At 33.6% G+C, this 25,874-nt stretch overlaps 1 pseudogene; it reads right to left on the bottom strand.

Moving 5' to 3' along the window:
- Nucleotides 1-25,423, bottom strand: LOC149165523 (uncharacterized; annotated as a pseudogene).
- Between the last annotated feature and the right edge of the window lie 451 nt (nucleotides 25,424-25,874).

Below are 25,874 nucleotides of genomic sequence, written 5' to 3'. Positions count from 1 at the left end.
TTAGTCGACATCATTAGAAGCCGAGAGCAAATTAAGATCCAGCAAGAAAGGTGGCGGCTGCCTCGAAAAGCTATAGATCATTGCGTCATCCTCCTGTTGTAGATTATCGGATGAATCTAGAAGATGAATCCCGAACAAAAGCTTTTGTCTTCTTCGTGGAGGCCGCCGATTTCTCCATAGCAGGACTCGAAGCTGGATCATTTCCTGGAACGGAAGGAAGAGCGGCAACGACAGAAAAGTTGGAAATCTCACAGGGTTGTTGGTTGGAACAGAAGGTCGGCCTCGACGGTCATTCTTGTGGCTGAGGAGGAACGGCGCGGGCGCCGCTATAGCTGAACAGGGTGACGCTATCTTCGTGGATAGCGAAATTAGTTTTAGCCTTGGGGTGACGGAGATATCTGGCAGCATTATCATAGGCGCGAGCGACCTCTTCGAGGGATTTCTGATTTCCGCAGCGAATCTCTCCCCCATGGCCTCTTCCTGACGCCTCTGAAATGCGTTTCCTTCACAGCTGATGCTGTTGTTGCCTCGCAACCGCCGCCGTCGCCTCTAATTTCCATCTTCACCCCGACTCTCGCCATCTGAATGGTGTCCACGGTCATGGCGGTCTTCTACAGCGCTTCAAACAACACTCCAATACCATGCGCCAACTACATCATGGGAAGCAACGACAATGCCACCCCAAACGCCTTCGTCGCCGTCATTGTCAACAATGCAGCGACCTGCCTTTGCCAGTTCTTGAGCACTCAAAATCGGCTGGGGTTTCCTATTAACCAAACAAACGCTCTCGCCCTTCCTGCGGCGTGTAACATTAAAACTCTGTCTGTGGAAAACTCGACTATTACAACTTTCTCGTCACTCAAAGCCACAAAAACAACATGACCACGATAGCCTTTACGGAACGGACAATCGCATCACACGTTAATGGACTCCTTCATGGCTGCTTAACAACGCTGGGATACACTTTCTAACACAACCACCTTCCAACATATCCGCACCCTTCAACGTCGGCTCCAAGCTCCAGGAGGGCTTCACAAAGGTTAACGGCCGCACAGATTCACTCTCGACGGCGGCAGTCTCCACACTCAACGACAACTCGACGGAGCTGCAATCTTCCACTGTAGACAGCGATGAAACCCACGAATGGATCTCAAGGCAACCTTTGCTTCCTGCTTCTCAAGGTGACTCCTCCACGCCTTTTCCTAGGCTATCGCTCACCACTAGGCATTCACAATACCCAATCTTCACAGGGCTCTGATACCATGTCGAAACTTAGAAAGTGAGTATGAAGATTTTCCATGAGAGCTTATTGATTACATTTAACATCTATTTATTTATACTGAATCTTCCGACTGTAATTTATATTTCAACAATTTCTGCAGACTCTTAATTTCTAGTAAACTCTTGCCAACGAACCGTCATGGTAACAGACGTAAATTAATATTCTAACAAAAAAAAGCTTTATAAGAACAATTATAGCTCAAGACTATTCTAGTAGATGGGAAAAAGGATCCTGAGTAGCTTTTTAGTTCATTTCTTTGTCGTTGGCGAACAATCCATCATTCCAAATGTTGCAATTTATACCTGAATGAACCGCAAATTCAATAGAGAGTCCATCGACTGACATTTATTTCTCACCAACAATTACCGACTCCGGCAGACTACTAACTTTCCTACCGACAATCCAGAATGTACTAGCATCGTCGTGATTATTTCTAACATATTCTGAGGAGCCCATTGGAACTGTTGGCAACGCACCATTCTTGTATCAGTCCTGCGAAGAGTGTGACTGGGGATGAGCTCTTTGCTCTGAAGAACATACTTAGTTGTTTGACATCCATTGCTTCCTTCGGCCAACAACTTTTCAATATAAGCTCTCTCGTAGGTAATTCCAGTGCATAGGCTCACCGGGTCCGTCATTAGAACCAACGATATAGGACACTTGAAGAGGGGTGGGATAGATAGCGATATAGAGAGAAACACACGTTTCTTTCCAGTCTCTGATTGCATGTTTAGAAGCTCTTCGAATTTATAAACACCTTATGTTAAAACCGTCCACCCAGGAAACAGTAACTAGTATAGCAAAGCCATAATCAAAACCATTCAGCAAATTCAAGACATACTAAACCATTCACAGATCGGAGAGGTATGAGGTCACATACCCTTGATGCATTAGATTATATGATAAATAATCACAAGACCGAAAATAAAGTTAATGGTTTTGATGTGAATATTTTTTCATGTTGTTAATAATTTTTCTTCTAAACCGTGTAAAATTTAGAAATTTAGAAAACTTTAAATTACAGAATCATGAAACCAGCGATGTAATATTACACAGAGGATGGATTAGTGTGAGTACAATTGAAGACAACCAACATATTTATTGAAATATGTCTATTGAGATACTTATTTCATTATATCTTAGGTGTAATAGTTGATTTTCATTCTCTTGAATTTAGTTGAATTTAGTTAGAACTTGTCCAGTCATTTATTGTTGTTTGCTTTTTTGTCTAGTATATAATTTTATTTAACTGATTTTAAATAATGAGAAAAGCAGTTTGCTCCATTCCAATTTTACATCAAATCTCTGTGTATGTTTTGTCCTTGCATTTCCTGTCAATATGGCATGAAAATGTTGATTACATATACTTTAAAGAGCATCACATCACGAGGAGAAAACCTCTCTTAGGTAACTTGCACATATGCTATTGCCAGTATTATTAGGACATAAATACCTCTGAACGACTTACTGGTAAACGACCAACAGTCCGATTCATGCACAGATCATGTCAACGGACCGAATAGTGGTTTGGGCTGTTTTAACGTAAGCACAGTGAGGCTCTCTTCTTCTTTTTTGAATATTACGCCGAAAGTTCAAACCTGACGGGCTTAGACTCTAGAGGACTAACAAGGTTGGTTAAACCTCCGACTTGCCAACTAATTCGTTCACTTGTATTTTATTTTCCAAATGTATCCAGTTCCACGATAAGAATGGACTGCAAGTATCACGTGTAACGTTGAATAATGCTGTGTAAGGTTAAGTGAAGTGAGGTTTGCAATGATAATCACATGTTAATGCTGAGTAAGGCTATATAAAGTCAGATTTGCGATGATAATCACATGTTCAACCTTCCAAATATTTGTTCGTCCATTCCTTGTACGAAAAGATTATTGCTTTTAATGAAATCATGAGTTGGGAGTCAATCCGAAAAAGCAGTTTACCTAAAGTTAAGAGTATAAAGGGATAGATGGTCGAAAGTCGGTTAAAAGTTTGAGGATATAGATTTAATGGTCGAAAATCTAGAGTTTTAACATATTATAGGATAAGGGTTAGTGAGGGTTTAATTTAAAGTCAAAGTAGTGGTGGAACATTGATATATAGAAGAAGTAGATGAAAGCCCATTCATCTTATATATGTGAATTAAAGACCGTTCCATGTTTCTAAAATTAAATCATTTTTATCCTAATTTAATTCGTTAAAACATAAACGTAAATATTGAAAATCATTATTTTTTTGGGGCACATTTTTTACAATCATTTTTTTTTAATGCTGATTATTTAACAATGGTTCAACTTATCAAATCCCTTTTCTTGTTTTTCATTATACGATGTTTATTTTTATAAACATTTTTTTTTTGCAATTTTTTTATAATGGAATTTTTAATTATTAAAAAAAAAAAACTACATTAACATTTTGAGGTTAATATTTGTTATAAATTTATATATAGTTAATTGATATCATAATAGGAAAAAAAATAATGGTTACTGAAATCCATTAGTTTATATATATATAACAAAAAAATATAAATTAAAAAATTAATTCGAATATATATATATATATATATATATATATATATATATAATTTTGGAAAATTTTAAAAAATTTACTTCAGAAAACAGAGAAATAAAAGTAAATTAGATGATTAAAAAATTAACAAATAAAAGAAAATACAATCTAAAACTATTTTTTTGAAATAAATGAAAAAAATAAAAAATATATATATTGATGATGATGATGATAATGATGGTGCCAAATTGGTCTATCAAACCTATATTTTTCTTAGTTTTTAATTGTCTCGTTCCTCCTCTTTCTTGGCGAGATTGGTGCTGTAGCTTTTTTTTTTTTTCTCTACGGTTTTCCAACTTTCTTTATCTTGCATCCCCTTCATCTCTTCTAGTTCTTGGGACATTAGCGTCTTAACTTCGCGATCTATTGTGTGATCTATTGTGTTCGTCATTTTGAAGATAGTTGGAGAAGAATTTTGGTCTAGGAGATCTGCTATGCTGTTAAATGGAGATTTATTTTGTGCGGTATTCGAATCCTCATAAGTGTTGATGCTTGAGGGGTTGTCGAGTTCACTCTTTTGTTGTTGGGCGGGGCTTTCCCCCTGCTTGTCTTGAGAGTTGTTTCCTTCTTGCCCAATTTCTTATGATTCAGAGTTTTCTCTAGAGTATCTTCTTTGATGACAGTGTAGTGTTATTTTTGTGTTCCTTCCCACCATGTAGATTTGTGGTGATTTTTTCTAGCAGAATTTTTTTGGGAGACTTTTGGACAATTTTTGGCTAGGTGGCGTATCTCAAAGTAGGATCTACATCTGAAGAAGACACTTTCATAATCCAGTTTCTGGTTCCACACATAGTCTTTACTTGTTAGGTGTATTTCAGTTGGGAATTCGACACTGAAGTCCATTCCCACATAGATGCGTGCATAGGTGGTTCTGGCATATTCCTCTATTTGTGAGCACCTACAATAAAATTTCCCGATTGCATTTCCAATGGCTTTTAGCGAAGAGAAATTAAAAAAAGCATTAAAAAAATGGACAAGTTAAAAAAAAAGAAAGAAAAGAAAACAGTGTAAACAAATATAAAATATAAACTTTATAAAAAAAATATAGCAATTAAAACGTATAAATCAATTAAAATTAAAAAAAATAAAATTAAAATTACAATTAATAATAAAAAATTCAAGTTCACATATTTAAATTAAATTAAATTGAAATATATATATATATATATATATATATATATATATATATATATAAATGAGTCACATTAGGAAAAAAATAAATAAATAAATTTAAAAATTATTATTAAAAGAGATTTAAAGAAAATATTGAATAAAATTATATAAAATTAAATTTTTAAAAAATTATTTAAAATTTTATAAAAAAATTATATTTCAAAAATTATAACTTAAAAATTTTAATAATTAAAATTTTATTATTCAAAATGGTTTTAAAAAACATTGTATAAAAGCTCGGCGGCCATTAGGCCCAAGCCTTCCCGAGAGCCTGGGGTTCGATTCTCGGAATCGGCTCTCAGCCATGTGGGGACCAAGGCCAAATTTATTTTTTTATTTTACTAGAAAATAATAATCTGCAAGTTTAAAAAAAAAAAAAAAAAATTAAATTTGTTATTAAATTCAATTAAATTTATATTTTTTTAAATTAAATAAATTCAAAATTATCATTTCTAAAATTTTTTAAATAAATTTTTTAATCTTTTTTATTTGCTTAAATCTTTAAATTTTTTAAATTTTTAAATATTTTTTATTTTTTTATCTATTTTTTTTAATTTTTAAAGTTTTAAATCTTTGAAATTAAAAAAAAAAAATTCAAATAATTTTTATATAATATTTCTAATTGTTCGTTTTTATAACGTTTATAGTTTACAATTCTTTTTTAAATGTTTTTTTCAATATTTTTTAATTTATTTTTTAAAATTTTTATTTATTAATGGTTAAATATATATATATATATATATAATTTAAAAAAAATTATTCATTTTCTTTTTTTTATTTGTTTATTTTTTTAGTTATCTAATTCATTTATTTTTACAAGTATTTGTTTTTTTAATTGAATTTTAAATTATTTTAATTTTAATTTTAATCATTTCTTTTGTTTTTTCGGTATTATTTTGGATTTTTTGTTTTTTTGTTTTTTATTTTTATTTTATTTTTTAAAATGTTCATTTTTTTTAATTAATTTTTAATATTTTCTAAATCAGTTTCAGTTATAAAATTTTAATTAATTTTTTTATATTAATTTTAATTGTTTTATTTTATGTTTAGTATAATTTTTTTTGTAACAATGCCCGTATTTTTTATTCTTTTAATAATTTCTATTTAAAATTTAAATGTGATTTTTTATTTTTTAGTTTAACTTTTATTTTATTTTTAGTTTTTGTTGCAATGGTTTTTTTTTTAATAAAATGTTTTTTAATATTATTTGAAATTTGAAATTTATTTATTTCTAACTTCACAATTTAAATATATCTTCTTAATTGTTTTTAGTTTGTATTATTTTTTATTACTGTTATTTTTTTTTTAATTATTATTTAATTCACTTTTATTTATTTGCTTTTTATACATAATTTATTTATTTATTAGTTAATTTTCTTTTTAAAAATTTTACGCTTTTTTTTTGTTTTATATATATATATATCTATATATATATATATATATATATATATATATATATATATATATATCATAGTAAGTGGTTTGAAGCATGTTGACTCCAAATACTACTTTGCGATTACTCTGAAAGATATTTTATATTTATTTTCTTATGTCTCCTTCTTATTTCCTTTCCCTATTTCCTACTCTTATATCTTACCTCCTTATTTTCTTCTCCTTTCTCTTACCCTCTTTCTCCTCTTTCTTTTTCCCTCCCCTCCCAAAAATCAATCCACCATATTGGTTGGCATTAGCCTTGAGAGCATCCAATATAAATATCGCACGGCAAATAGCTTTATGTAATGGACCGATTTACACAAACTATTTAGTTTATGCTTACATCCGATTTGACCATCCTATTTCTTACTCTTATCTCTTACCTCCTTATTTTCTTCTCCTTTCTCTTACCCTCTTTATCCTCTTTCTTTTTCCCTCCCCTCCAATTTTCTTTTGTCATTTTTTATCTGTTTAATTTTTTTTAATATATTCTTTTATTTATTGGTTGTTATTTTTTAAAACTTTTTTTTTCTACTTTTAAATTTTTTCAATATTTTAAATTTTGCATTGTTTTGTATTATTATTATTATTATTATTATTATTATTATTATTATTATTATTATTATTATTATTATTATTGTAGGGTTTGGGTAGATCATCACCTAGCAACCCAACTTCATTATGTGTCGATTTGATAGTTGATTTTAAACATTATAATAGACAAGTATGCCCCATAGACTATCAATTTCATGGTTGATTTTTAAGATTTCATTGCGATAGATCGAGTTCGCCTACATCACATGTCAATTTGATGGTTGATTTTTAAATTTTGTTGCAATCTGTTAAGTTGTCTTAGGCTATGATTTTAAAATAGCTATACTTTTAGCATATAAAAAATAAATTACTCTCGGTATAATGACTCTTTTATTCAGGCGTTCATTTTTAAATATTTTTTGTCATATAATTTTTTGATAATGTCATGGTCAAAATATATTGAGAACTTAAGGTTTTTTGTAGTCGCGATAGTTGGTTTTAATTCCATGGTTAAAGAATTATCAAAATTTTAATGTTTTTCTAAGTCACGATTATTTACCTTTAATGCTAAGGTCAAAAACAATTATAAGTATTTTATCTTTAACCCCATGACTAGAAATTATTTGTATCTTAAGGTTTTTCATAGACATGATATTTTATCTTGAATGCCATGCTTGAAAATCGTTGCAAGTTTAAGGTTTTTTGGAGTCTTGATATTTTATCCTTAACACCATTGTTAAAAAATGTTGAAAATTTACCTCGAAAAAAAAAAAAAATACAAAACAAAACAAAAAAAGAAAAAAAAAACATTATTCTAACGTCAACATTTTTCTACTTCAAATCGAAAACAATATAAGTATTTTACCTTTAACCCCGTGACTAGAAATTGTTTGTATCTTAAGGTTTTTCAGAGACATGATATTTTATCTTGAATGCCATGCTTGAAAATTGTTGCAAGTTTAAGGTTTTTTGGAGTCTTGATATTTTATCCTTAACACCATTGCTAAAAAATGTTGAAAATTTACCTCGAAAAAAAAAAAAACAAGAAAAAACAAAACAAAACAAAAAAAGAAAAAAAAACGTTATTCTAATGTCAACATTTTTCTACTTCAAAGAGATTTTTGCACCAAACAAAATTCTTTTTATTATTTTTTACTATTATTTTTAAAAAATATTGAAAATTTACTCCGAAAAAAAAAGTGGCGATGTAGAATCAAGAGTTTTTGTTTTTGGGATTTTTTTCATGTCTTCTGGGGTTTTTTTTGCTAGAGTTCTCATTTTAAGATAATAGATCTCGTTTGATAGGTAACTATGTTGAGATAATATGTTGCTAGATATCTTGGATTAAGGTTTAATACAACTCGGGAAAGTTTCAATGATGTTAATTTGAGAGAGATGCATGTGATTGGGATGGTTAATGAGGTTCCCATTCATATTAGTGTTTGGAAGGGAAGGGTGAGATTCACCATTGTGGAACACAGTGACGATGATTCAATTTTTGGGTGGGAGTTTTTTATTATAGAGAAGGAAGTGAAAATTCCACACATGGGATGTTTTTTAATTTTATTTGGACCAAACCTAATTTTAGTAATGACTTCATGAGGAGGCACATATTTGACTTTCATGATGACATTTATTTGGATGATTAATTTAATATATTAGCTATTAAATCAAGATGCACATGCATAGATGGATGAGAAGGATTTTATTATTTTAAAACATGTGAAAATTATTGATGGGCCTCCAAATTAGACATAAATTAAGGCTCATCTAAATTTTTCTATGCACATAAAGGCTATGTTAAATCTCTCCTTCTACACTTAATAATGTTTTTTTAGCTTTAATATGTTCTTAGGAAAGTTTAGAGGTAAATTCATATTATGTGCCCAATTTTATTTATTTTTGCAGAATATTGAAAAAATATGGAGTAAACTTTGAATGAACTAATATAAGGAATTTATCCCTACTACAAGAGGATCAAGATTGGATAATACATGTACAAAATATTACGAATTTATTGCACAAATTATGGCGCTCCAGTGATTGAGAAAATCTAGGAATGTGCTCCTTATCATTTAATGCAAATTTGTAATGTTGAAAACCAGATCCACTATCTGAGAGATTTGGAGGGGAAACTTTCCTCCTTTCAAGGAGAATTCTTCCACATAATTTTTTATAAATACCAATTCGAATTGGCCTCTAGGGGCATGTGTTAGTCTTGTTTTGGAGGATACTTTTTAGTTAGAACCTCCACTTTCATTTCTAGTAGGGATGTACTTGGATTGATTCAAATAATGAAGTTTTGTGCCATTTTTAGCCTCTAAAGTTTAGTTTCCTCCATAAAACTCATATTTTCCTTGGGCTTGGCCATCCTAGGATCCTCAGATCCCTCTTGTACAATTTCTGTATTTTCTTTGAATGTTTTTTTCACTTGCATTTCTTATTTCTGCATTTACTATTCATGCCTCACTTGTTGTAGGTTGAATTGGTTAATTTATTGAAGTGAGTTTTTTTGCAGCTTATTTGAAAATTCACAAGCATGATGCATCCTTATAAAAACTTTTGAAAATTCATATTCATCATTGAGTTACTTGGATTGATCTACTAGTTGACAAATCTAAAATTTTTGGAAATCCCTTGTAGTAAAATAGTAGTAATTTTCTATTATTTTTTAGAACATTTTAATTAGATTCATTTGATTTCATTACACTTTTATGGGGTCGTAAAAAACTTCAAGTTAATAAAAAAATTACGCCATACAATTTGAACTTGATTAGGTTAGGCATTTGGTAGGTTAACTTGCTCACTAGTTCTTCAATTTGCAATTTTTAGAGTAGTAATGTTTTGCTATTTTTTAGCACATGTTAACAAGGGTATTTTGGAGTCATTCCACTTGGAATGGAGTCCTAATACATCCAAATTAATAATAATAAAAAAAATCCCATCCGATTTGAAATTTATTTACTTGGGAATTCAACAAGTTATCTCCTCTTGTAGCAAAACATGGCCTCTTGTAGCAACTCCTCTAGTACTCATGTAGTCGATTTAAACTTGAAAAGATCTACTCCAAAAAATTGGTTTTTTTTCCCTTAGGCTTGAATAATTACTTCTAGGCTTTGAACCATAATTCAGTAAGGCCAAAATACCTCTTAAGCCTAGCCTCTTCTCCATTGCAATTCACCTCTGAAATTATGGTTAGTGGACATAATCATGAATTGAAGAGCATAATGATGATTTTCATCATTACTTCATTTAGTACCTTATGAACTTTGTTGACAAAATATATTTTGAATGCATTGATTGAAGAATGATTTCATGATTTCATTTTGTTTCGTACATCTTAAGCTATGGTTTCCATTTCCAACATCGTTATTTCTATTTCATAGACCAGACTTCCTTTTGATGTACCATTCACACTTTGAAAATAGGTTAATGTTTACATTTCTACAAATAGGATTAACATTTGCATTCATGAAAATTATAATAGTCTTTATTATTTGAAAAAATAACTAGGATTTTCTCTTCGCAAAAGTATTTAGGTTTCCTTTCCATTTCTACAATTAGTTTAGGATTGGATTTCATGGCATTCCCTTTAAGGCATCAAATAAACGAAAGGACACATTGCATGTTCACATATAGTGTCGACATCTCTCAAGTTTGTATGAACCCTAGGTTGATAATTTAAGTTGGTAGCCTTGGAATTTGCAGCAATCTTGTTGCAATATTGGGGCTTATCACTTTTTGGCGTCATTGTCAGGGAGGTTTCAAAGTAAATATTATTTTCTTCCCTAGAAGATTCATTTCTTTTACTTTCTGTAAAAATATACAAAAAATGCATTAGGCATATTTTATTTCAAAAACAGAAAATTTTACTGCATTAGTGTTTTCATTCAAAAAATAAAATAAAAAAACAAATTTCTTCATTACCACACCCCCCACTTGATCATGCGGTGCAGTAAGAGCCACATCACCATCCACTTCTGTAGGTATAAGAAGAGGAGACATAGAAGTTAGTCGAAATGGATGCAGATGACAAGAATGAAGAATATCCTCTTGGATTTCCCATTCAAGATACTGATAGCAGTGTTCATATGAAGGACATCCCTCCGTCTTTCCTTCCCAAATTCCATGGTATGAGGTCAGAGGATCCATAAACCTCTCTCTTTGAATTTTAAATCCTTTGTAGATCTTACAGTTACTCACTGAACACTCAAAAATCGATATTTTTTTTAATCAAGATTGAAGATATAGCACTTAAATGGCTCATGAGTTTAGGGACTAATTCAATAAGAATATGGAATGACATGCAAAAGATATTTCTAGAAAAATATAAATATCGTGATCTTAAAGAAGAGATCTTTAGAATGACTCAAAAAGAAGATGAGAGCCTTGAGGATCTAATAGAGAGAATCATGTATAACGTTAAGAGGGAAAAAATACATCATTTAGGATTTGACACACTAAAAACCCTCTTACTTAGAACAATTAGGGATCAGTGGATTTATCTCATTGATATCATGAGTAGAGGTGTTGTATACCAATTATCATTTAAAGAAATTTGTGAAATATACAAACGCATATCAAGAGGAAGGGCAAGAGTAAGTAATCAACATCACAATTGGTAAGTCAAGTTCAACATGGAAATTTTTTTGATAACTTTAAAACAAAAATTTTTAGCAATCTAAGTGAACAAGTAGAAATGTTAAGAATGAAAAATGAGAAAAATGAAGACGTTTATATTTGTGTTTTCCATGAAGAATCACATGTTTTTAAATATTACTGATGATTACCAAGGTTGAAGGAATTTTACCAAGAGAACAATGGAGCAAGTCAAACACCAAAACAACTATGTTATGTAGCTCCTAGAAGACCACAGTAGCCTAGTCAACCTTATATGATACAAGAACCTAATTCAAACTTTCAAGTTTATGCACATCTATCTCAAAGTAATTGGAAAACACCCTTTCCTTGCCTACTTTGTCCATTTCAACCCCAAAGCCAATCTTTGCAACATGGATGGAAAAGACATTATGGGAGAAATCCACAATATCCTCAATATTTTTGTCAATATCCTCAATATCCAACTCCATGCTATCCCTACCATTGACTTCCACTACAACCACAACCCCAACGACATTCGTCTCAAAGATACACTCCCACTCAACTACCTGTACCACCATTTCCAATCCAAAACAATGAAGTAACTCAACCCACTTACAATGTTGAGGTATAACACTTCCAAACAACTCCACTTGATCTAAATGGTATTCATCTTAACTTAGGAATTGTATTGCAAAAAAGAGATTTTCCTGATGTCTATGAAGAACAACATCTAGAAGAAGAAGATTCAAATGAGGAGACAAAAAAATCATGGGTTGCACTGGATGAAGAGCATCCATCAGAATCAAAGATTTAGAAAGTTCTCTCATGTTTACCATCAGATCCTCCTTGTAGAATAGGACACATAAAGATATCCAAATGTGAAATTGGACTAGGGGCATCTCAGCGATATTCAAATATGGTTCCAGACAATCATTAAGTTGCAACAACACACTCTTTTTCAATAATTCATGATCTCATCTTAGTCAAAGAATTTTATCTCTCATATTCAAGTACATGTAAAAACATATCTTTCATGCCTACACACAATTTGATCTGTCATATTGATGTGCACATGGATCCACTGGAATTATTCATATACTTGAAAAAGTTTTTTTTTTTTTCTAAAGTAGAGTATGATAGCAAAAATAAATATAAAAAAATGGCAAAAAGAGAGAAAAATAAGAAAGATAAAATCTCAAGTGAAAATCTCCTTTGAGACGCTTGAGATCTGCTCACTGATTGAAAACCTCCTTGAGATGTTTAGTGGGTTGGAAAGAAAAAAAGGATCCTAGGTGAAAACCTCCTTTGAGTCGCCTAGGTAGACCTACTAGTTGAAAATCTCATTGAGGCAGCTAGTAGGCCTAAAGAAAAAAAACAAAGAAAAGAAAGAAAAAATGGAAAAAAGATGAAATGAAAAAATATTTGTTTTTCTAGTTGCATATATGTGTTTTCATGCCAGTACTCCTCCACCTTCATAAGGAAAAGAAACAGGTTAGTGGCACAAAAGGAGAAAAATAAAGGAATAAGTAATGAGGCGAGTAAAAAGTAAAAAAAAAATCAGCCTTGGGTTTTTTACCTTCTGCAAAAATTTCTCAAGAAGGACTAAGGACATGTCAATCCATCACCTTCGTCCATTTCCAACATCTACCCATCATTCCCAAGCCTTTTCCAGTTATTTTCCTCTCCATCCTAAAATGTTAGAAGAAAGTTTTGTTTTACTACACGAGGCCAAAATACGTAGGGAATAATTTGTTTTCATGATATATCTAAAATAGTTCATCCACTAGATGAATTGTTTCATGGGGAGATGGACATGGATGATTGTAACATGATAAAGGAATGTCAGCAAATTTATGTGCAAGCTTTTCGAGAAATTGACCTCTATCACCTACAACCATTTTTTTTCTCGAAATTCATGTCTCTATTGGCTGAGGTTTTTTATGGGGAGATGCGTAATGATGATGGAAACATCATCACCAATTTTCAGGTCAATCTAATCCGGCGTTCGAGAGATATGGATAAAACAATTATGTTACAATAGTGACTAGAATTGCTACAAGAGTGTGATCAGCATAGAGAGAGGGGTCAGATCCTATGTTTTCCTTAGGGAAGTGATAAAATGAGTCTACCACACCACCATCACCCATATTCCACACCATTTACCCACATCTGCACCCATATAATCATCTTTTTTCATTAGAAAATACCCATTTTTCACCTCTTCTCCCACAATTTTCACAACAGACAAGGCTTCTAATCCATGTCCATGAGTTTAACATGAATTATCAGAGTTTTCGGATGCATTTTTGGAAGGTTATTCTCATCATAGGGAGGCCTATGTGTCTGCTACAAAAACGAATCCAGACATATAGCAGTCTGCACAAGGCCTCCATAACCATAATCAAAAGCACTTGGAAGCACCAGAATGAAAAATTGACCAACATGAAGCATTTAGGGATCATCTCCTTGACCTTGGGTAGCAACAAAGATTATGTAGGTCTATTACAGAGTCATTGATCATCTCCAACAACAACAACTTGATCCACCATCAACAAGACATACAATGACAGCTTCGATTAGTCAAACACATTTCAAGAAAAAAAAATCAAAGACAAGCTAATGCATGGAGCAACGAGCATAAGAAGATGAAACATTAAGAAGCCAACAGATCAGTTATTACCTTTGTTCAGAATCAGCATGAAACCATCAAAGGACCATCACTAGAATCTTTAGAATAGGAAAGTTAGCTTTAATATCACTTGCAAAAATACATCAAGGGTAAGGCCCAGGTATGAAATCCTCAAAACCTATCATACAGACTTATTTTAGCTCAAAAAAGTGTTGTAATTATATGAAGGAAAAGGTTCTTTTATAAGAAAACTTAGTAGTAGAGAAGCCACAACCCTATCTAGTAGTTAACTTCATTTTTCCACCAAGACACCCACACATGGGGGAGAGGACAAGACATAAGGGAAGAGGACTTGAGCAAGTGGGATGTAATCATTTAGTCATTATGGATGAAAAGAAGTGTGAAGGGGTAGGTGAGGGCCAAGTTAGTCAACTTAAAGCACTTTGAGTTTATTTTACATGCAATGAAAAATAAAGAAAAATTTTGAAAAAAAATAATAATGAAAAAAACAATAAAAATTGAAAATAAAAGGTGGACCCACCACCTCTTGGAATGAAAATATTAGTTTCTACAAGATTTGGGTTGTGTTCTACAAGAGGGAACATCATTGCTACAAGAAGAATATGTTTGCTATAGGAAGCTCAGAGAGTGCTATAGGAGGGAAAATTCCGCCCATAGGGAGGCCCACCACTAAATCAGACACATTTAAGAGGCTTAGAACACAAACTACCATGTTACAAGAGGAAACATAAGAGCTACAAGAGAAACAAGGGTTTCTACAAGAGAAATAAGAGATGCTACAGGAAGAGGCAGCCACACCAAAATAAGAGGAAAAGATTATCGAAGAAGTCCAGAAGCTTAATCCACAACCCAATCTAGAATCCTAATACAAATTTTTTGGGGGAGGTAGGATTATACCAAAGAAATTTTCTATACCACTCTTCTTTGAGTTGGAGAAGGAAAGAGGTAGAACACATACATGGATGCAAATTGAAAAATCCAAAAAGACAGAAGATGTGGGACTCATGGAGGAAAAATAAAATGAAATGAGCAAGGAATTAAACAACTTAAGGTTGAGAGAGTCAATCATGAGGGAGAAACTACAGGAAGAAAACATAAGGCTAAAAGAGAAGCTACAAGAAAAAAGGTACAAATTTCCACTATGGAAATTCTATCCAGGGAAGCCATACAATGGATGCATCCATCCAAATGATATTCCATTGAGCTAAGGAAGAGAATTTCATGAAAAGACATCTGAGGCATAAATGAAAACAACAGCACAAGAAGTTGATATGTTTCTTAGAGGATGAGCAAGAGTTTCAGTAGGGGGTATGATTGGCCTCCAAATTAGACATAAATTAAAACCCATCTAGCATTTCCTAGGCACATAAAGGCTATATTAAATCTATCCTTCTACACTTAATAATGTTTTTTTAGCTTTAATAAGTTGTTAGGAAGGTTTAGAGGTGATTGCATATTATGTGCCTAATATTATTTATTTTTGCACAATACCGAGAGAATAAGGAGTAAATTCCAAATTAGATAATATAGGGACTTTCTCACTACTACAGGAGGATCAATATTGTATAATAAATTAACAAGGTATTATGAAACTATTGCACAAATTCTAGAGCTCTAGTGATTGAGAAAATCTAGGAATGTGCTCCCTATCATTCAATGTAGATTTCTAGTGTTGAGAACCAAATCCACTACTTGAGGGATTTCTAACGGGAAAAATTCCTCCTTTCAAGGAGTATGCTTCCTCATCATTTTTTATAAGTACCAATTCAAATTGGCCTCCAGGGGCATGTATTTATTAGCCTTCTTGTGGAGAAAATTTGTTATTTAGCAACTCTACCCTCATTTCTAGCAGGGATGTACTTGGAATGATTGAAATAATGAGGTTTTGTGCCATTTTTAGCTTCTAAAGTTTGGTTTCCTCCATAGGAATCTAAGTTTCATTGGCCTTGGCATCCCAAGAGCCTCATATCCCTCTTGTACAATTTCTTTATTTCCTTTGAATATCTTTTTCACTTTCATCTATTATTTCTTCATTTGTTATTCATACCTCTTTCGTTTTAGGTTACCGCTAGGTTACATTTCTTAAATGATTGAAGTGAGTTTTTTTTCATGTTATTTATAGATTCACAAGCATGATGCATCATTAGAATAACTTTGAAAATTCATATTCCTCATTGAGCTACTTGGATTAGTCTACTAGTTCACAAATCTAGAATTTCTGGAAATCCCTTGTAGCAAAATAGTAGTAATTTTATGACATTTTTTAGAACGTGTAAATGAGATTAATTTGAGTTTATTCCATGTGTATTGGGTCATAAAAATATTTACCCCATATAATTTTCACTATATTGGTTAGGCATTTGGTAGGTAAACTAGCTCACTAGTTCTTGAATTTCCAATTTTTAGAGTAGTAATTTTATGCTATTTTTAAACATGTGTTAATAGGGGTATTTTGGAGTGATTCCACTTGGAATGGAGTACTAAAACATTATAATTAATAAAATATAAATTTCCATCCCATTTTCATTATGTTTAATTGGGCATTCAGAAATTTATCTCCTCCTGTAGCAAAATAGGGCTCTTGTAACTCCTCCTGTAGCACTCTTGTAGCACATGTAAACATGACCAGATCTACTCCAAATGTTTAGTTTTTTTCCCTTAGGATTGAATAATGACCTCTAGGCTTTGAACCATTATTCAATAAGACTGAAATATCTCTTAACTCTCACCTCTTCTCCATTTCAATTTACCTCTATAGTTATGGTTAGTGGACAAATTCATCACTTGAGGAGCATAATGATGATTTTCATGACTACTTCATGAAGTACCTTATGAACTATGTTGAAAAATATATTTTTAATGTAGTGATTAAAGAATGATTTCATAATTTCATTTTTCTTATACATCTTAAGCTATGGTTTCCATTTTCAACATCGATATTTCTATTGCATAGACTGGCCTTCCTTTTCATGTACCATTCACACTCTACAAATAGGTTAATGTTTAGATTTATGCAAATAGGATTAAAATTTACATTCATGCAAAGTAGAATAGCCTTCTCTTTTTGCAAAAGTAACTAGTATTTCCTCTGTCTAAAAGTAATTAGGTTTCCTTTCCATTTCTTCAATTAGTTTAGGCTTGGATTTCATGGCATTCATTTCATTACATCAGATCAACAAAATAAGGACACATTGCATGTTCCACATATAGTTTCGACACCTCCTAAGTTTGTATGAACCCTGGATTGATAATATAAGTTGGTAGCTTTGGGAGTTGCAGAATTCTTATTTCAATACTGGGGCTTTTAGTTATGATGGTCTAGACAAACAAGATTGAGATATTTGAGTCAAGATTTGAGCATGATTAGGAGGATGTATTAATGCCTGATTATTCTAGGGAGGATAAGGGAATGGAAACTTTTATTTAGGAATGTGACCATGGAGATGTCCCTTGGTACAAATGAGCCAAGGTGGATATTGGTTCAACAACAAAGGACTTAGGAAGATTTGGGCTTTATGATCTGAATTTGGAGTGACTTGTTGAAGAAGTGGAATGCAAGATCACTTCTCATCCAGTCTTTTTGAGGTGCCTTATAGAGAAGTATGGAAGGGTAATTCTAGTAGTTCGAATGGAGATTATAGATGGAGGTGGTGGTCACAATGACTATTGCACCTCACCATCACATTAAGCCATGAGGATCTTCGATTGCTATTTTCATATGGATGGTGAGTCATGTCATTCGTGACATTAGGGAATCTTTTGTAGAACAAAGGATTGAGGAGTTCCTTGATGATTTGAGATTCGAGATGTTGCACTTGTTCGAGCAATGCGAGTTCTTGTGGATTTGGTGTAATAAAATTAACTACTTGATTATTTGGGAGCCACATGGGGATCCAACACATGGAGGCATGCAAGGGTGATTTCAGAAGATGAGATGCAAAGACACATCTCGAGGAGTGACACTTTGGCTTATGAATTTGAGAGTTATGAATTGAAGCATTACTAAGGATGGAAATTATTTTGAGTGGGGGAGGGTGTTAGACCCTCAAGGTGATGCATGCATGCATGTCATCCATAACTATGATGGGCATCATGGTAACATCGTCAACGCAACATGATGTTTTCTTTATGTTTGGTCGAATTTGGGTTTCCATGGATGGTACAAACATGAGATGAATTGTGGGTGAAAAATTGAACCATGGCAACACGATGATCTTGACAACTCCGGCACATAATGGTGGATGAGACAAGTTGAGTTGAAACAAGTAGGTCATAGCATGAGTGGACTGACCAACTCCATGAGACAAGTTCAGATAATGAAACGACATGAAGGGACATGTGATGTGTACTAAGTTTAGCTTGAGTTCAATTTTGGATGTGACAGATGGGCACTCGACCAACACAAATGAGACGATATTATATTTGGGGAAGATGAAATAATACAAAAGATATTAGGAAAGGAGACAAGTTGATGCTTGGGTGATATTAGTTGATACATTAGTGACATGACATGACAACACATGTGGTGAGACACACTGGGCATTGAGGGTGAATGGAGTAGGTTATCCCAAGGTACACTAAAACAAGCCATGGGACGAGTTTTTAAGGATTCTCCTTGGATAAAGGATGTGCCAAGGTTTAGTCGTCCACACAAATTATAGAATAGGTTGGAGGGGTGTACAACAAAACTATTCTTGGTGTTTTAGGATGGTTCGACACTACCACCAACAAATATGATCTATTCTTATGTATGCCATAGATGTAGTAGGTGGGTGGCATGACTAATAAATAACCATTAGCTTGTTGTATTGACTTCGATAGGGTCAAGTAGTTACCTAAACCTTTAATTTGATGTTACATTTGTTATATTTTAATGTATGATATCTTTTGAGGAGTGTTAGGTCATGGGATTCTCTCATATATTGGAGTTGCAAAATTTTATGTATTCATGACATATTTATGATATTTTCATGTTATAATTTTCTTATGGAGATTTACATGTGACATTGGACAATGATATACTTAGTCTAGTTTAAGTTTAATTTCTGTGAAGTAACTTAACAAATACATAACTATACGAGCGTTAAATTGCACGTTGTAGTCTTGGTGAAGTATCGTCAGAGTGGTTGCGTCATTGGTACCAAACACGTTGGTGTTGCTCAACTAGAGATCATGGTGTGACTTGATCATTGCAATGTCTCTAGGGGCATAAAACAACCATTATCATAATCAATATTGAAATATTTTATTTGTGATAAACATTAAAATATTTTTCAAATGTTATGGGTTAATTCCATAGTGAACAAATAGAAGGAACTAGACATCTCCCTTCCATGTGACTATATGAGTTATCTCTTAATGTAATCATTTTCTAGAATGTTAATTTAGTTCTATATTAAGAAATTGAATATTATCATTATCATGAACATATATGATATTTAAACTAAATATTTTTTATTTTTTATTTTTATTTTTTTTTTACCTTTTTTTTTAAGAGAAAAAATCACAACTTTCTATTAAATGAAAAGTTTCATTCAATACATGTATGTAGTGCATTAAACCACTATCCCAAAGGACCAAATAAAAAAAAAATAGGCTACATAAAACAACCCTGAGACCAATATTTACCTAGATAAATTGAGCTTCTCTTTTTAACTTTTCCTCTTTTGCACTTTTTCCCGAACACAAGAGTTTAGGTTGGAAATTATTGCGTTTTCTTCTCCTTTACATTTTGAGGGAACTTCTTTATCCGACTGAGAACTCTCTGATGTATGTGTTCATTTTGTTTCAGCCATACCTTAACTATTGAATGTTTCCTCTAGCTATTTGTTTGTCCCTTGGATGGTTGCTAACTCAATTCCTTTTTCAGCTTATCTTTCAAGATCATTTTTCTTCTTTTCACCCTCCTCCGCTTGGGTATCTTGTTGATTTTGATCTTTCATTGTTTCATGATTCTCATCCATTTCTTCATCTTCATCATTTGTAAGATGCAAATCCAAAAATTGCCACCCCTTTAACTTTTGGGATCGTTTCTTTGTCATTTTTTTTACTTGTGGGCATGTACTATGTAAATTCCCTATTTGAAGACAAATTTTCCCCTGAAAACCATATTTTCATAATTCAATAATTGGGCCATTTAAAATATTTATGAACCAAACGAATGTGATGTGGTAGACCTTTACTAAGGTCTATTTCTACTCATATCTTGGAAAAAGTAAAAATGTCGCTTGCCATCATTTCTTTATCCATCTTCAGAAACATCCCCAAAGTGTTTCCAATGTCTTATAAAACTTGGTGATTCCTGAAAGGGAGAGGGAGGTTGCATAGTCTCACCCACGCTGACATATTTGTAATCACCATTCTTGTAGCATCAAAAGATGTAAAGAAAGGGGTTACAAAGAGGGCCACTCTTCACCAAAACCATGGTCACTCATCTAAAACAAAATCCATGTCCTCTTGTTTATCAAATTGTACCACAAAAATCCCCTTCGAACACAAGTAAATATCACAGTCTTTGGTCCAATCAATGAAAACCCATTGATGTAGCTATTTGGAGTTGGCACCAAAACCATTAGATCTACAAATAATAACTCTCTCTTGGAGGACTATGAAAATGCCACTTACTTCAGATAATTTCCATTAATTCAACAAGGTAAGGACACGGGATGTTGATGTTTAGATCAACTTTGTTTTGTGACTCCCCTATTTCTTCACTACATCCTTCATCAAAATATATCCCTTAGGGTTACTAGATTTAGAAAAACCTCCCCTTAGCCATAAATTGATGATAATTAAGAAGCTGTGTCCAATTTTTTAGTCTTGCAGCATAAATTCATCTTGGTAAGTTCTACCTGCATAAATCAGATTTTGAAATTCCATTGGGACACTCATTCTATTTTGGATCTTTTGCTTCAACTCAAAGACCAACGTTGAAGCCTTTTCCCCTATGAGGATCAATCTCAGGTTTTTGCAAAAAAATTGAAAGGAAATCCCCCTTCCGAATGTGGTTGAAGAACATTACAGGCAGACAAGTTAATTTGGTGTTGGGGAAAAAACAGATTTAATAGCCTAAGAGCCAAAATCTGCAACCTTCAGATCTATATTTTATTTCTGGAGAAAAATCCTCTGCATAGGATCGATGATGGAGAAATAAAACCCCTATATGAGCACCATCCTATACCAATCAACACCCATATTGTTGCACGTGTACTCTGATCTAAAGAGATCATTCCCAACAAAACCACCGTGGACACCTAGGATATCCTTGAAAGCAGCAAAGGTGACATTATAAGACATACGTGCAAAGAAACTATCTGCGAAATTATTTGTATCCACCATATTTGGTCCATACCACCACATCTGGTCCATGCCACCACATATCCATCATCTCTAGTCCATACCACCACATCTCTCCACAATACGGAGAAACATGTGCCTCAGAGCACTAGACGATGGTGGCTAAAATCCTTCCACAGGTGAAAGCCCGACACCTAGCAAAGGAAACATTATAATCCTGAAGTGCGCCAGAAAAATACTAAATATTTTATTGATATATAATATTAAAATATTTTTGTATTCACCATAATTTATAAATATTATTCATGACATTCCAAATTCCATGTATTTCACATCAATGTTCACTACATAAGGAATTATACGCTCCTTGTAATGAAGTGTACCTAATACTTTTAAACATAAAAAACCCTAAATTAGGCAATACAAATATATAGTAACAATTATATATAAATTGAAAAAAGCATCGATGCTTTATAAATTGAAAAAAACATCGATGCTTTGGAAGGAGACCTTAAGGATAAGTCCATGTGGATTTGGCCAATTTCCCTGTAAGATGAAAGAACTCACTAAAATATATTTGACAGAGCATCGATGCTTGGGAACAACATCCTAAAGATAAGTGCACGGTGAAATGCTCAATTTCCTATAGAATCACTCACTAAAATATTTATAAAAGGAAAAGAGCATCTATTTTAAGGTTTTATGAGGATACATTAATATTGAAATGTATGAGATTACTTAATATATGAGCATGCACCGCTCCATATCCTATGAAAAACTATGAAAATCTCAATAGATTGTATGATTTAACGGGATATGCATTGTTAGCGCATTAAAATTTGAATAAATATTTGTTAGTACAAAAGTGAAATGGTAGCTAAGTTGCAAAAACATTTTCGTAAAGGCCATAAATTGCAGATGTCTCTCTATTATAATTATATTAGTATTGATATCAATAAATCTTGAACAACTGTACAAGCAAATCCAAAGTGGTTTAAGGTAAATTGTTGTACTAAATAGAGTATTGTAAGATTGGTTTAAAAAATGTTGAAACTCACAAAGTGAGTTTGAAGGCTCTCTAGGAGAGCTTATCCATTACATTCAACATCTGTTTATTTATACATAATCTTAGTCGAGGATACAATAGTGAATCTATCGACTCTTATTTATATTTCAACAATAGTCACCAACTCCTACCGACACTTAATTCCCCGAAGAATGTCGCCGACTAGGCGTCATGGGAACAAGCATTGGGATTAATATTCTAACAAACCTTCCCTTAATCACGATGACTTAAACTTTAAAGTGTATGTTGTTCTTAGTCTCAGCTAAGACTTACAACTGTACATAAAAAAAACTTCATAAGGGCGCTTTCATTTTTGCTATTGGTTTCACACAACACAACTCTCTTCAGCTGACATGGTGTTGCAGATACTCCTATCTCCCAACAATCCACTTATGCGATCTATACCACACAAGTGTCACAATTGGTACAAACCTCTTCAGTAGACACTTGGTTTCAGACGCTCTTTTCTACCAACACTCCACTCAAAACTCCTACACAACACAGGTGTCACGGTCAACACAACGCTCTTCAGCAAAGACTCAGTTACAAACACTCCACTTGAAACTCCTATGCCACATAGACGTCATGATCGGCACAACCCTCTTTAGCGGACATTAAGTTTCAGACACTTCTATGTGAAAAAACTCCACTGGAAACTCCTACGCCACACAGGCATCATGGTCAGCACAACCCTTTTCAGCAGAAACTTGGTTGCAAACAGCCCTATCTACAAACACTACATTGGATCTACACCACACATGTGTCTTAAATAAAACTCTTCAATAGCATCAACAGCACGATAGACTCAACTTTCCCTTCATAACCACCAAGCCATCCTCTGGCTCTTCACACCACAAAGCCCACAACTCTGCACACCATCGAGATTACAGCTCTGGCTCTGATCTCAAACTCTCCTAGGCTTACCCTTATGCCCTCTTCTGGAAAACACTGGACCACACAGAACTCCACAGGAATTTCGCTTCACACACTCCTCTGAATCACTTCGACTATGCCTCAACACAAGCACTTCGACTACTTCAATCACTCTTTAGCTGCAAGGTCTTCAGCTAGGAATCGGTTGTCGGTGATGGCGCTCAACACCAAATAGAATAACAGATACTCAATCTCTTGCCAGCTCAATCTCTACACACTGGGCTCTCCACATCACGTGGAAACAATAGTGACAATGCTCATCACAACTCTTCAGCCTTAGTCTTCTTGACCATTAAACGAAATTTGCTCTTCACATGGCTAATCTACAACGCTTCTCCACCCAGCACTCAACATCTACTCAAAACCAGAGACATGTTCCTCTTACGTACGTATAACAACACTTCAATCCATTATCGACAACCAATAGACACTTCTGAATAATGAGCTCTCCTTCTTCACAACTCAATCCCATGCGCACTGGGCTCATTCACAGTAGCTCCACACATCCTCGACCTGCTTATTGTTAGTAGCCACTCACAGGCATAAGCGATCACACTAAATTTTTCACGTTGGGCACAGGTTCAAGACAACAATAGGAAAGACTCCAACAAGACTCCAAGACTCCAATAGGAAAGACTCCAACAATGATCTTATCCTGTATCTACTTTCTTCTCCTCTAGGTGGATCGATCCACCGTTAGTGGCATACACAAACTTGGGCTCTCATCGATGCTCTTCCTATCAGAAACTTGAAGACTCTTTAGAGGAGCTTAATATTTCATTACTAAAAATCGTTATTTATAGATACATATGCAGGAGAATCATAATGAACTCCACTGACTTGAATTGATATCTTACTGGCTCCTACGACTCACTTTAAACTTGCTCACATGGGAACAGTGAGCGGTGCCATTGGCTGCAGTCGTGATTAGTGTTCTAACACCTCCCCTTAATCATGACGATCTAAACTTTAAATTTCCTACTGGTCTATGTCTCAACAAGTCTTACAATAAAACATTTCATTTTTGTCTTCTTGTTAAAGGGTCCATGCTTGTTCATTTGTTGGTGTAGTTTCATCTTCACCTTTCTGGCTTTCGTTATGAAATTCCTATGTACTTAATATCAGCAGCCTTTTTCGGATTGTGATACAATGCAAGATCCCAAAGAAGGTAATCTAATTCATGTTCTCCCCACTTTCCATGAGGAGCCACCAAAATGCAATCATCTTCAAACATGAGCCGCCTCTGAACAACATCCATGGTTTTATCCTCCACTATCACAAAAACCTTAGAAGTGGATCCAATCACATTACTAGCAAATGGGTTCACGGACAAGCAAGTTTTTCTCTCATATGGAATGGACTCTAGCTCTGATACCATATCAGAGACTTGAAGACTCTTCAAAGGTGCTTAATATTTCATTACTAAAAACTATTATTTATAGATACATATGTAGAAGAATCATAATGAACTCCATCGACTTCAATTGATGTCTTACCAACTGCTGCAACTCACTTTAAACTTGCTGGAACAATGAGTCATTGGCCATTCTTATGGATGAGCAAGGATGGCACGAGCCGTCATTGTTGAACAGGGTGACACTATCGTCGTGAATAGCGAAATTAGTTTTAGCCTTGGGGTCACGGAGATTTTTGGCTGCATTATCATAGGCATGAGTGGCCTCTTCAACTATGTCAAAAGTGTCGAGCTAGAGTCTCATCTTCTTCGGGGGATTTTTTATTTCTGCAACGAATCTCTCCCCCATGGCCTCTTCCCGATGCCTTTGAAATGTGTTTCCTTCACAGATGACGCTATTGTTGCCTCGCAAGCGCCGTTTTCACCTCCAATTTCCATCTTCGCGCCGACTCTCACCATTTGCATGGTGTCCAATGTCACATGGCACTCTTCTAGAGTGCTTCAAACAACACTCTGATACCATGTTCCAACTACATCACATGAAGCAGAGAAAACAAAACATAATTCACACATAAAACATGAGTTGTTGCTCTTCTATTGATCGCAGAAAGCATAATGATTACAATGAACCTAATGAAGGGTATTTAAACCTTTTCCAACTAGCTAACTACCTAAAATATCTTGACATGAAACTACATGCAATTGCACACACTCAAAGTCGTTTATCACTTAACTCAACACTCAAACACTCAATCATGCAATCACTCAGTTAGCTAAATCTCTATTCTTAGCAAACTCCTCATGAAGGAGTAATTATCTTATTTTAATACTCCCACTTAATTACGACTGCTAAACTAAAACATGACTCATGACAACTCAGACATGCTTGCTGGTATATGTCTCAGCTAGGCTTACAACACCCAAG

The sequence above is a fragment of the Pinus tabuliformis genome, chromosome 5_1, assembly GCF_031772625.1.
Source record: "Pinus tabuliformis cultivar Carrire ecotype Pingquan chromosome 5_1, CPIR1, whole genome shotgun sequence".
Lineage (NCBI taxonomy): Eukaryota > Viridiplantae > Streptophyta > Pinopsida > Pinales > Pinaceae > Pinus > Pinus tabuliformis.
The sequence above is the reverse complement of the archived record's forward strand: the minus strand, read 5'-3'. Positions and strand labels throughout refer to the sequence as shown.